Source organism: Xiphias gladius, chromosome 16 (assembly GCF_016859285.1).
Source record: "Xiphias gladius isolate SHS-SW01 ecotype Sanya breed wild chromosome 16, ASM1685928v1, whole genome shotgun sequence".
Taxonomy (NCBI): Eukaryota; Metazoa; Chordata; class Actinopteri; order Istiophoriformes; family Xiphiidae; genus Xiphias; species Xiphias gladius.
This window is the reverse complement of record NC_053415.1, coordinates 21,415,071-21,429,395: the sequence shown is the minus strand read 5'-3', so window position 1 is coordinate 21,429,395 and position 14,325 is coordinate 21,415,071.

The following is a 14,325-nucleotide window of genomic DNA, read 5'->3' as shown; positions in this document are numbered from 1 at the left end:
ACATGACAGTTTTTTTTGAGTACCTAGTTGACTGCTGACGTAGAGAAACAAAACTCTTTCTACAAGTGCTCAGCAAGATTATAATGTTCTATGTTTTCCTTGTGGATGTAAAAATGAGCACCAACAAGTCTTCCTGGTCACAGCCAGAAAGAGTTACGTGAACATACCACAGATCAGGGGCTTGTTTCACCAAATTTGCAACATCCAAGAAGTGATTTGCTAATAATTTCCTCTCGTATTGATTTTAAGATAAGCTTAAGTTTTTATCAAAAGAAATGCCATACTAGCGACTCATGCATTAAAATGTTAGAACTTGCAAATGTATCTGCAATTTTCAATTGACCGTGATTTGTGAAGCAAAATACCGCAATCTGTGTGAAGCAGTGCTCGCAAGATGCTTTTGTGAAACGGGCCCCAGACCGTCAGAGCTTTGGATTGAAACCAATAAGCCCAGTGTGAAAACAGCCTGTAGACATCCTCTTTGACCACGGGCAGTTGTTTGGACATAGTCCTTTGAGGGACCAGGCTTCAGTTTCCACAGTTTTCCACCATATCACCCTGAAGAAGGATTGTTACTTCTGGCAGCTTTTGTAAATAGTGTGAGATCTTACATACAGATCGCTCTGTGTGAAATTAACCGTACGTGGCGACAACACTGTCTCAGACATTTCAGCATTTCTATAGATCTGCTTTAGTTCTCGCAAACATTGCACTACATGATCATACTTAGCTATTGCACTCTCCATGTGCGCGCACTGCTAGCATAGTCTGTTGGAGCACTCTGTCAAATATCCACTTAACATTTGTGACACGTCCAGGATGCACTTTGCCACCAAGAACCATTTACTATAGATCCACTTGCAATAGGTCAGAATGACATATCTAAATAACCTTCCAGTGAAATGCCTTTTTTCATCACTATTATTCTGGGGGAATATGTTGTACTCAGTCATGCTGTGACTTGGTTAAACTTTCTTGCTATCAGTCGCATCCCGGAGTGTCTGTCTGTAACTACTGTGTTTGTCCATGCTTGATGTGTCAGTATATAAGAGATTCACAGACCTTTACCCCTCTCCTTGTGTCCGTATGTTTCACCTCACCCACACCATACCCTCTCCACCAAAACCAAAACCGTGAGTGCCCTCTGGGGCCCAACATGCCGATAGCCTACAGCTATCCAGCTGTACTGGGATGTGCTCTCAAGAGCTGCGTGTATGCAGCTTGGGAGCTCCAAGTAGTTCTTTGGTGAGATTGCAATAACTTTTCCCCCCTTGCCAGCTAAATGTCCTCGGTCAGTACAGTTAAGTTGAGTTGACCCATTCCAGTAGGTGCTTTTCCATCTCTGCCAGTTTATCCGCTTAGTTAGTCTCTGATGCCAGTTGCATTCTTGTTAAGTTATTTTAGTTAAAGAACTATCTTTTAGAGTTTGGCCCATTGTTTTATCTCTGTTAATGTGAAAGAGGGTTGGTACCAAAAAGTTCTATTTTTCTATGTTATATAGCTCGGTCATGCGACACGGCACACTGTCATTATCAATCTCTGTCAATGACAAAGTTAAACCAATTACGAATGGAATTTGGCATTATTTGATTAGGGGATTAAATTGTCTCAGTTCCTGTGCAAGAAAACGAGCTACACTAAATCAGAGACCTTCTGCCTCGGAAAATGTGTTATTTTTGTTACAATTCTCCAAAATTTTCAGTTCTCGACAAGTCTGAAAAATATTTAGACAGGTGCGTAATCTGCCCACCAAGCTACAAGTTCTAATTTTCTTACTCCTGGGATGAAACTAGAAAAGTAATATTCTCCACACTGTAAACACTCGCAGTCAATTTACTGAAAGCTACGATTTTATGCCCGACTAAACCTACAGATGTAGATGGATTCATTTTAATTTTATTGAGACTAATTTATGGGATAAACAGTTACCATCCAACAGGTAACAAGTTATTTTATACCAAGTCTTATTGACAAGTGTGTAGGATCGAAAAACTAAAGATTCTTTAGTTTCTTCATAACTTGTTAAAATTTAAATTGTTTGATTTTTTTTTTTCCCCCTTTATTTATTTATTTATTTATTTTTTTACCCACAAAAAATTCTGCCAATCATTCCTACTGGTGAAGACAACATGTTGCTGCTCACTAGGTGCTTTTCAGAGATCTAGGACACAATGGAGAAGACACAACACAAATTTAAATCTTTCCTTTGGTTCAAGCGCATAACAAAAGTTTGGGTTGATTTTGGTTAAATTTGAGGTTTTAGATGTTAAATTTAGTTTTAGATAGTTTTTTAATAGTTTTAGATTGAGGTTTAGGCTTGATGTTCATCTAGCTTGCCCAAATGGATGATGTTGTAAAGCTGTATTGAATGGAAAAAAATTGTCCAAAACCCCTGCAATTCATCTGGTGAGTAACATATTACCATAATCAATAGGAATGATGGCCAAAATAAGACCCGGGTTGAACAGAAAAAGACATTTACCTTTAATATAATAAACATCAGCACCCACACTTACTCAAACAGAAATCTGGTGGTTTTGGTGCCAATCCTCATGCTACATATTATGTAAAGTGACCAATCCAGTGTCGTTATTGAGTGAAGGCTGGTATTTTAGCACCTTTGTAGCACCGTGGACACCTGTGTGTGTGCACTGTGGCGTGCACTGTGGACACCTGTGTGTGTGCGTGTGCACCGTGGTGTGCACCTATGTGTCCACATTCAACTCTAACCACACCTGTTAAGAAATGACAACGACATGTTTTTCTGGGATGAATGGACATATAGAAAAGTGATGAAAATCGCAGATGTTTTTTCACCATCACAACATCCCTCTCACCTGTTCTACAGGGGCTCTGTAACCCTGATACCTTTCATATCAATCTTCAATCCATAAACTGTCACTCTCATCCGCCTTCTACCCTCTGTCACCGTCATATCTGTTGAGTTTTTTTTTCTTTTTTTGAGTTCTCTTACGATTCTTTGCTGTACAAAGTGTTTAAAATATTATTTGTATTATATAATGTTAGTATGGTAATGTTCTTTATTAAGGAAGAAGAAAATTTATTTTTGTTACTGGTCTGTTTCATAATTCTTTTCTAAATTGGTATTGTAAGATATCTATGCAAGAACGTTAAGTGGAGCATTTTTATTTAAGAATGTAATATGTGTAATAAATGGTAGAATCTGGTCATGGCTCTCTTGTGTTTTGTGCTGATGAAGGTTATTTGTAAAAACTTTACTGAACCTTTTCTTAATCCTTAACACGCTTAAAAACTGCAAACTCATCAATTGTTTAAATTTGCTGGTTTTGATATAAAATCTGGTACCCCCATAAATCATGAATTTTCATTTCTGCAGATCTACTTCTGTATGTAAGTGTCCGGTCATCGCTTCGCCTGGGCAAATCACAGACACACCTGTGATTTGATGCAGGATCCTGCTTGACGGCACATTTGAAAACCTAGCTAGTAATTCAGCTTTAGCAAGCCGTTTTGTTTTCGTTTTGTATCTGTAATGTTCAGTGTTCAAGTTACTTGAACATTGTAAAAAGTTACTCATAACATGCCACAGAGGTAGTAAACACAGGTAGAAATAGAAAACAAGACACTGCAATTTAACAGGCAGGTGGTCCTACAATTGGGAGGGATTTACTGACCATCCAGCAACTAGCCTAGCTTCAGTGACAGCACACACCTCTCTAGAAATCCCGACCTCAGAAGCACGGTTTCACTCACTCCAACTCTTAAAAAAAAAAAAAAAAAAAGTGGTGACCCCTGAATGTATGCGTACCTGTGGCTAACATTTTTCCCAGTAGTCAACCAAGAACGCACAAAATTTGAATAAGACAATTTTGGAATTACTTTAAGTCTAGTAGAGGCTACCGCCTACGGCCTACCCCACACCTCAACCATTTCCTGGACCAGTCTGGCCACTGAACAAAGAGACCAAACTGATGTCAACCCCCCGTCCAACTCCTGGTAAGACAGCGGACAAAGTGGCCCCTAAATGTCAAAGTAATGGAGCGTTACTGAAATCTGTAACTGTGATGTAACTGCTCAATTTCAACTTGGAATCTCTTACACTACTCATTACTGTCCAAAGTCACATTTCTGTAGCGCATCACTGAGTAATGCGTTACTGCCTAACGCTGGTAATGTGGCTGTTTAACTATAGCTGCAGTAATGTTACCTTGTCCAAATCCACTGATCATTGAAGTGAGCTAACTTTTAAGTTCTGTGTTATCCAGCAAAAGCAGCGTTTGCGCAGCAGGAAGACATAATACTTAATAATAGTAATAATAATAATAAAATATCTCTCCCTCACCATCTCTCTCACCTGTGTGATGCATCCGATGTGTGCTACAAGTGTGTGCAGTCGAGAGAAGGAGAGAAGTGGGGGAGGACCAACATCGCTGATTATCCACGAAGTTGCTGATTAATCAACTAAACGTTTAAGCTCACAAATGCTGCGTTCAAACATAATGTGGTCAAACTAAATGTAGTAGAGTCAAGTCAGAGTATGTCCATTCAACTCAGTGAATGAGTGAAAATACAGCAGACCAGCTGTAACAGAAAGGAAAAATGTTCACATTTTCCTTTCCCTTTCGCTGTCACCTTTTTCATCCCATTTGCGTCCCTTCACTTATGACAAGGCAGGCAGAAAACTCGGAATATAACCTTCTAGAAAATGACTGAAATCACCCCTGTATGGACACCCAGATGACTTTAATTATGAGTAACATGGTGGCACATTATCCCTTCATAATGGCCCTTCAAGGCAGATGGGCACACCTTGTCCAGCCGCTGGCAAGAGCACAGACGTACAGAGAACCACTGTCACATAACTACGGCATGGTAATTTAAGTCTTTATTACGAATTAGAAACAATCTCATGAATATCTATGGCTCTCCCCTGCCTGTAAACGGCAAAGCTCCTGAGACTGCCCCGGTCTTTAATTAGAACTAACTTGTCAGTGACTGAGCTGACATACCAACCAAGACACGCAGGCTAAATGAAGTAATCGAATAATAAATGGCTAATTGGGGATCAATTAAGTGGAAGAAAGGGAGCTCATATACAGCATCTCTGCTCTGCAAGTTTGTCCTCTTACATAGAAATTGCTAATTAACTAATTAAAAGGGACCAAATTGTAATTGTATTTCTCTGGAAGGACAGACTTGACATTCATTCCTCTGATTTAAATCATCTTTGGCTTTTCTGTAAATACAGACTTTGCATTTCCACATACGCTCATGTTTTCTTTGCTTACAGAGCGAGCCCTCATGATGCCGGATGAAGACATTCCAGCAAAGCCAACGCACAGGATTATTATCATTTCTCAGCAGTGGGCTGTGCTGGCTAGAAAATGGGAATTCACAATGCTGATTAGTGTGGGCATTTTGAAGTTTTGCAGGCTTATTCGCTTCTTGTCAGAGGTGGAGAAGGAAGACGAGTGAGCTGCTTATAATCTTATTCAGCAGCATTAGTCTGTGTAGCGTGGGTAAGTGTTTACAGAAACAGCAACCATCAGCTTTCCTTAACAGCAGAAGTAAACAGAAATGTGGTGAATTGCCCCATAGCATACTCTATAGTTATCTCCCAGAAGGCCCATGTCAGCTCATTTGAGTGACTCTCGGGCCACACCGTCCACCACTGCCTGTCTAATATAATGCTGCTTTATACTAACAGAGGAAAAATATCACAGCTGTGCATAAAACAGCTGCAGCTCTACAATGACTCATGTGGACTAAATAAAAGGGGAAAAAATGTGAATCCAGCAAAAGCTAATGCGAATATGTCTGTTTTACCTACGGAGCTACGCATTTACACTGTTCTGAAAATATAGTTTCTATGCCAATTTTATATTTATCTTTTCATTTATTTACTTATTTATGTTCAGTGGCAACGCTTTTCAAATTCCTGCTTTCTACAATATCTACACAGGGCAACCACTAGATAATGGGGGGGGGGCTTTTTTACACATCCAGCAGTTACACAGCAACATTATTATTAATTGAGTTGAGTCTCAGGTGTAAGTCCATTATTCACCCAGTTTTAGCTCTGTCTTTGGTCTCTACCAGCTACTTAAATTATCGGGCTGTTTACCTGCTAACTACACCGCTGTGTTTGCCAGGTAGTCACTAACTGTGTCTGTCTGCCGTTTGGGGCTGGGCAGGTGACATACAGTGGGTCTTTAGAGCTTTTTCACTAAAAACAGCTGCCTGCTCCGGCTAAAAACGACGCCATGAGAGCGATGAGAGTGAACAGAAACAGTAAGGGTTGAGGGCTGGACAGCTACTCAGTGAGCTGAAACTAACTAAAAAGCTCAGCAAAGCCGACGGGAGCTTCACATTCAGGGGATAATTCTCTGTTAGCTCATCACTACAAGTGACCCCATTCGCATTGTCTCATGGTTTTCACATTGTCATTCGATACAATGTTGTTATAAAAATTATAGCCACTTTAAGGTTAGGGGGGGAAATGTGGTTATGGCAAATGAGGTATGGTTAAGATCAGGCAACTAAAACACAAAGTTTATGTTGAGGAATGATCATGGGTAATAAAAACAAAAATGTTAACTGAAGATCTGTGACAGGAGTTGAACTTTGGTGTCCTACACGGAAGTCAGGCATGCTGACTTTCATCCACCACACCTCCACACTCTTACTTTCCACATCACTTCATAAAGGACACAAGATTTCCTCTATTGGCACTGAACATAAACCATTAGAGGTCCGTGGAAAAAATGCCTTTAAGCCTCATGTTTATCCTCAAACAGCTACAGTTCTGTACAGCTGAAACTTGCAGTGATTGTGGGCAATGAGAAAGAAGACTTCTTCCTTGAGCCCATGAGTTTGACGGCTTATCAGATGCCAAAACACTGCACATGCTTGATGGTCCAACGGTCCCTAACATGACTAGGTGTAAATTCGTAAATCTGGATTGTGTGGGTGGCCCATCAGATTTTTAGGGGTAAGCCTGGCTGCCCTTGGCTGCTCCCCAGATCCGCCTCAGTGGTTGGACTTTCGTGCAAATCTCATGTCCTATCTATTGTTATTCGTTCACTGAAGTCAGGTGGACAACCTCAAAATATGTCCCTTAGTTTTTTTTTACTTTTGAAAAGTCCTCCACTGATTGTGCATTACTTTTTCAAAGCAATCATTGATTTACGCGTAGAAAAGGGGAATCAGTTTTACAAAGTGGCACAATGTTAACATACTAAAAGCCAAATTAGCTAGCTGCTGTCTTCCTTTGTGTGGCTACCAAGAACAATTTCAGATCGTCTCCTACAGAAACACAGCCAACTGCACGCAGAAAGTGAACAAAGAAGTCTGCTCCAAAGGTAAAAGAAGTCTCCTCTGAAAGAATAATCTAAACCATGAATGAGGTCTAGACTGATTTTCCAAACGGTGCTAGTGGGATTTAGAATTCAGGGACGTTTATTTGGTTCATTACAAACTGTGGAAGATGTTTAATGAGTCCTGCTTTTTTTTTAATTTGAATTTGATTTTATTTTTTTTGTAGCGATTTAGCAGCATATCTCATCAATCTGAGCTGTGTGAGCGTGCTACATGCAACCTCCAGAGTTCCTGCCAAACACACTGATCTAAAAATACAAAACTACATGCACAAACATTTCTCTGTCTCGCTCTCGTTCTCTCTCTCTCTCTCTCTCTCTCTCTCTCTCTCCCGCATCATCTTGTATTAGGAGAAAGCATTCTCCCCTGAGACAGCAAGTCATAGTTTTCTAACCCGCAACCTGTTTGTCTTCCTGAATACTGTTTTAGCAGTAAAGCTTCACAGCTTCCTTGTTTCAAAATTAGAGTCACAATAAGGGAAAATCAGCCTTTTTGTATAAAATTTACCAGAGTGAATGTGTAGGTGTAGGTCGTGGGAGGTAAGAAGCGTGACATCGGTTTCCATTCGTTTCCACACTCCTTACTGACACAGGAACCTGATGGAAAATTTTTGATTGTTTGTGTGTTGATACAAAAACATAAAGGAAACCAGTGGTGGAAAATAACTAAGTAAATTTACTCAAGTGCTCCACGTAAGTACAATTTTCAGGTACTGGTACATAACTTAAGTATTTCCATTTCCTGCTACTTTATACTTTATACTACACTACATTTATATGATAACATAATTACTAGTTACTTTGGAGATACAGACTAATAATACAAAATTTAATCAACGAATACACTGATTATGCATTATTATAGGCTAAGATAAGACTTTATGTGGTATTGCTGCTTTTACTTAAGTAAAAGACCTGAATATGTCTCCCGCACATTAGGGAAATATGCTTTTTTGCCATCTGATCCAGAGTTTTAAGGAGATATCTATCAAATTTAAATTCTGTCTGCTCAGTTCAGAGGTTCGGCTTAGCATCTAAACTAACAGCACAATAAACTGCTAGCCCACTGAAAAAGTACACCTTCCTGTTGCGAACAAGGCAGTAATCAGGCTTTTTGGGCAGGACTGTGAATAATAATTCTTTATTATCCCTTTATAGATCAACAATGAGCAGAACAGACAGAATGAATAAATTAGGAAAACAGAAAAAAAAAAGAAACATTAAGATCGCCGGTGTCTTTTGACCACAAGGTCTGCAGCCAGAAGGTTTGGTATGAATATTCTTTGTCTTTAGAGAGTGATCCTATTTATTTAGGTGATTTATTAAGTGTTATTAAACATTATTAACAACACAATATTCCCTCTTAGAAAGTAGCCTACAGAGGAGATTGTTTTGGTGCACTTGTGATGTGTTTGTGATGAACAAAGGAACCATCCGCCCCCATTGTGTTGTTCTTGGACAGGTGTGCTTCACTGCTGTTGGTTTCCTGGTGTGCTGGATCGTTTCAGGTTGCCAAACTCAATACAGCTCCTGCCAGATTCTGGAGGTGGGAAGCCCTGATTAGCTGTGACTCTGTCTTCCTGAGTTTCAAACACTAGCTTTAAGATTGAGGCAGTGTTGTGTTGATAAAGTTTGCCTGCTTGTGTCCTGAGCCTAGTTTTGTCGCAGTCTTGCTAAAACAGTTCCATGTTTAACCAAAAAATATCAAATTTTTCTGTCTATGTTTTATGGAAGCTTGCATGTATAGTGATGTTAATTGAGGGGGGGGGGGGGTGGGCAAATGGACTTTTCTGAGACCTCAGTGGCTTAGCCAGCAGAGGTCAAAGGTCAGGAGTCTGGACTCTGGGGGGGTCACTGGAGCAGAGAGAAGTGGTTTGTGTAACTTCTGTCTTTACATGTTCAGATAGATGAACTAATTACAGCGAGTGTCTGCGGAGGTCCACCGACAATCAAGTCTTTAGCTTATCTGCTGCTTACAGCCACTCAGGAGGTCAAACACACATTAGCCTGCTATCACCGCTAATCTCTGTCTCCCTGTCAGTCTCTGCTTCCTCCCCACTCCACTTCAATAGCTTTCTCTCTCTCTCACAGACACACACACACACACACACACACAGTGAATGCACATGTTTTTCAATAACCTGGTCACCTTTGTTTTTTTTTGTTTTTTTTGCAGTAAACTGATTTCTTAAACATCTTTTAAAGAAGAGAACTGGTTCCCTTCCATAATTCTCAGGAGCTGGAGGAATTCTGCTTTAGGGAGGTGCAGTTCTGCCATGTAGACAGATTTTTTTTTTAAACCAGGTTTTTTTTGAGGGATTTTTTTCATGTGCATGACAGAGACTTCAGTAAGGGAAAGTACCTCTGTGGTGGCACTTTGGGAATAAGATGGAGAGATCAGTACTCATATCCAAAACAATGAAATCCAAAGAGTGAATTAAACTGAAACTTCAGCGAAACTATGTAGTAAAATTAAGACACATTCACAAAGTAAGAGCCCATCCTCTCACCGCAGCACAAGTCCAAATAGGTCTTAGGGCCCATTTATGGTCTCTCAAGAGTAGTTAGTAAGCCGTGTTAAAACTGGATCCGCACATGTTGTAATGTTATTAGAATAAAGTTGCAGTTTCCAGAAAAGGTCCTTATTTTCCAACAATAAAATGAGAATAAGTCTTAATATTACAAGAATAACCTGATACTCTGTCTGATAATTTTAGGAACTTTTTTTCTTAACATATTACAACTTTGACCTCAAAATCTCCCTAAAAAATTCTAGGTTATTCCTTTTTTCATTTTTCATTATTTGTTAAACTCTAGCTGCATTAAAATGTGAAGAGCACAACAGGCGGTAAAGGTGTTTGTGTCACGTTTGCTTTGCATGTTTTGGATATTTGTGTAGCATTATTATCCTGCCCTCATTAGGAAATAGTAGTTTTACAGCCAAGTTTTACAGGAGGAGCACACACATAGACACACAGCTCGCACAAACAAGCGAAAGCGTTAGCCTCCCTAAATGCCGACGTAGAATTGAGATGTAATCAGGCAACATTACAGCATTATCTGGAACAGCAATCTCGGAAATGGTCCTCTTTTGTGCAGACAATGAGCGCTGCGTCTTCTGCTTATCACAGAGTCAAACATCCAGCAGTGATGTTCCTACCATCGTCTCTCTCTGTCTCAGTCAGAGCCTCTGTCGTTTGGTCGACTTTATCACTGGCTGTACTGTAAAGCTTTAAATTATTCAGTGCTTTCACAGATTGAGAGGGAGAGAGAGACATTATCTTTGGCAGCAGCCTCTATTTTTCTCCTCTTTCGTCTCACTGCACACCAGTTCAGACAGTATTTACCGGAATAACCACATCCTCCCTCCCTCCTCTCTGCTGTGCTGTGGGTGGTTTTTATAGTTTTGTAAAGTGTTGTTATATAGTGTCCTATACAATTTTATATCGTGTTCTAAAGTGTCGTTATGCAGTAAAGTGTCCTATACTGTCCTCTTTTACTGTAGTTCCAAGGTATTTATTTTATGGATCATAATTTGGCACTAATTCTATAGGGAAAATGGAGACACTGTAATTGGTACATTTAAAATTACAATTATTTTTAAATGAGTTTTTAGCGTAACCTAGACAGTCTTTTAATCGGTGCACAGCAAGTCAGCTTAAACATGCAGAAATGTGAAATTTGTCTTCAGGCAAGCATAATAAATTAATACTTACCTGGGTTCAACTGGAGCTTTTCTTTCAAGGACATTAATATTTTCCCTTCCCTGTTCTAGGAAATTCTAAGAAAATCACAGATGCAGTGTCCTACAGTGGTGTTTAAATAATGTATTTACTGTGGTCCTTTCCATAGCGTTAAATGCAGAACTCTAGATGGATGGTCCACCTGAGAAATAATGAGAATACTGAGAAATTGGCTGATTTTTAACTCAAAGATCTTTAGTTTCACGCAAGTGGTACAGCAGTATGAGCATGGTTTGAGATCTGTAAAGCTTCTTTTTACCACTGAGGTTCATCGGAAGCTCTCGGTCCGTCACAGATGTTAAACTCACCGTCACATCGTCTTCAAGTTAAGAGCTGCTCATGCACTTGACTCACCTTTATAGCCAGTTTGATGGACATTTAAACGTAGAGACAGAGAAACACTAGATAAATTAATAAAATCAGTTTTTCTTCCTCCTCTTTGTCCTGCACCTCCCAGCCGGTCGAGCTCTTTAGGTAAAAATCTAAAAACCTAAAAAACAGGCCTGAGCCCAGGGTTTCTTTAAGACGTGTCCGAGTCATGACTTGTTACTTGCGCTCGTGGACTCTGCTATGTTGCTACATGCACAGATGTCAGTGAGCAAAATGTTATCATAAATCAAAGGAATAATGGCCAAACCACCAAAATCAGACCCAGGTTCTGAAGAAAAAACGTGAATTTTCCTCTAATCAAAAAGATATCAGCCCTCCTCAGATGTAAGTTTCAGAGCGTTATCCTCAGATAACGGTAATAGCTCTTTGCTTCATTTCTGTCAGTCTGTAATCATCACACATGAAACGGTATAGGAGGAATAAATCACAGAGCTGCTGAAGGGCCTGTTTCTGCTCACACTAAGATGTGGAGGAGAAGCAGTGAGTGAGCCTTTAAAGGAGACCAGTAAGACTCTGGCCTCGTCAAGCCTCTCTAGATACACGATAAATGGATAAATATCCAAAAAGCCCTGTTTAAATATTTTTAGAGACACTGATTTTATATTACTGGCTGAGGACAAGGTTTTGGGGTTTTTTTTTTTTAAGAAATCACCATGCTATCATTTTCTGGCTGCAGTTGAGACCTGTAACCGTTTGCAGTGTTAATAACGTCTCATTTAATTGCACCCTCTGGCATTTAAAAAAAAAACTGTCTAAACAACAAGTTTCCTTTGAGAGGAGTCATTTATAAGACTGTGGAAGTGTAACTGAGGAGAAGACAAGAGTGGCCAGGTTGTAGAGAAGCAAATGAGCAGTCAGAAAGCCTCATTGGTAATCCATTCACAATCTTCTCTTGTGTATATCCCTCAGCTTTCTGTGTGTGTTTAGAGTCCTTTTGTCTGTTTTCTGCACCTGATGCATTCTGCAGCAACCCATTGTGGAAGAGGAAAAGGAAGAGGAAGCCTGAACTAACACACACACACACACACACACACACACACACACACACACACACACACCAAGCCTATTCACACGCATACACAATCAGTTTCTTCTGAGTCAAGGTCTCAGGTCATCGTTCAAGGATCTGCTCTGATAGAACTGGAACAAGTGTGTGTGATGACTGTATTTTCCCAGCGTGTGTAGTCATAAACAGACTAATACTCTGTGTGTGGTTCATGTTCATGTACTCAAAATGCTTCGTGTGTAAAGGTAAACATATATTAGCTGTAAAATGTTCTTAAATATTAAAAGTAAAATCAGTAATTGCTCAGCATTCTGCCATATGTGGTCAAATATTCCAAAACAGCACAGCAACAGGTCATTATATACAATTGGCCCAATAACAGTATACACGAAAGACCAAAACACATCAGTTCCTTCTCTTTATCCCTTTATTGTCTTCAGTTTGTCCAATGAATTAAGACCAGTTATTCAATGGAGGGACCAGTAGGAAGGTTGGCTTGGACTCAACACAAAGCCAATTCAGTAGGTTCTCACACAAAGCTGCAGGCAATCCCCCACAATGGGAAGATGCAAGCGGACTCAAACAGGTGCCGATTGTCCCTAGGTGGCATAAATTGAAACAAAGATCACATTTACACTTCATGCGTCTTGGGCAGATCAGACAGCTCTCAGATACCAAAAAAACAAAAACTAAGCGCGAAACGCATCCGAAAAACATTCACGACGGATTAAAATTCAATCGCTCACTTGGTAGCTAAACTGTTGTTGTCGTATTTCAAGTGCTAAAGTGCACAGGTTATTTCCCTGGCGTTTTTGTCAATCACCAAACAGCTTCACATGCATCACCACCACTTCCCTTTAGACGGGAGGAAGGGGCCCCACTTATTTGCATGTACGCCGGGAAAACCAAGAGAGATTGCAATCAGACCTGTGAACTGGCCATCAGAGACACATACTATAATTTGCAGTGTAAATGATAGTGCCTTACATCTCATCAGGATTTTATCCAGATGTGAGACACTTGAGATGACAATTAATGTAAATTGGGCCAAAGACTCATCCACATGTGGTGAAAATGTTTTATCTTGAGAGAAAAATTCCCGTTCGTACTAAAGTTGTATGATTTCACGTCAGGAAATTACAGAGAGGAGGAAAAAAGAACAGAATAGTCTGGAGCTCATAATGTTGCCAACTGACATCTGTACAGTCTCTACATAGGCTGTATGTGGCATATAAAGATGGACTGCAAAAACTAAATTTGCACAAACAAAGCTAGGCCTTTGCTTTGACAACTATTTTAACAGATTTTATCAGTGAGCCAAAAGTGTTCGAAAGTGTTAACAACAACAGAATTTAGCTGTGATTCTCAGTGGGTTTTACATACTAGAGACCAGAGCTGGAGACTTGAGACTTGAGCGAGACTAAAGACACAAACGTGAAAACTTGTGACTTGTCTTGAACGTGACCCCTCTGAGACATGACCTACCTGAGACTTAAGGGGTAGGTTCAGATTTTTTCAACTCTATCAGAAAACAGTGCCTATGCGCCGACTATGTATGTTGAAAGTAGAATCGGTCACTGTAATTGTTCTTCCTGTCTGTACTGGCTGTGAAGGGATCGCTTGCAAAGGTGTTTTCAAAGTAAGTGACGGGAGACGAAATCAGCCGTCGTCATTTTTGTCAAAATTAATTCAGAAGTTCAGCTGAGGCGAATATGAGGGCTTCAGAATCTTGAGTTAGCCAAAGCAAATGGGTTTCTTGTCAAATTACAGACTTTTTTTTTAATATATATTTTCTCTCCATGTTTACCCAGACAGTGTTTCCATGCTG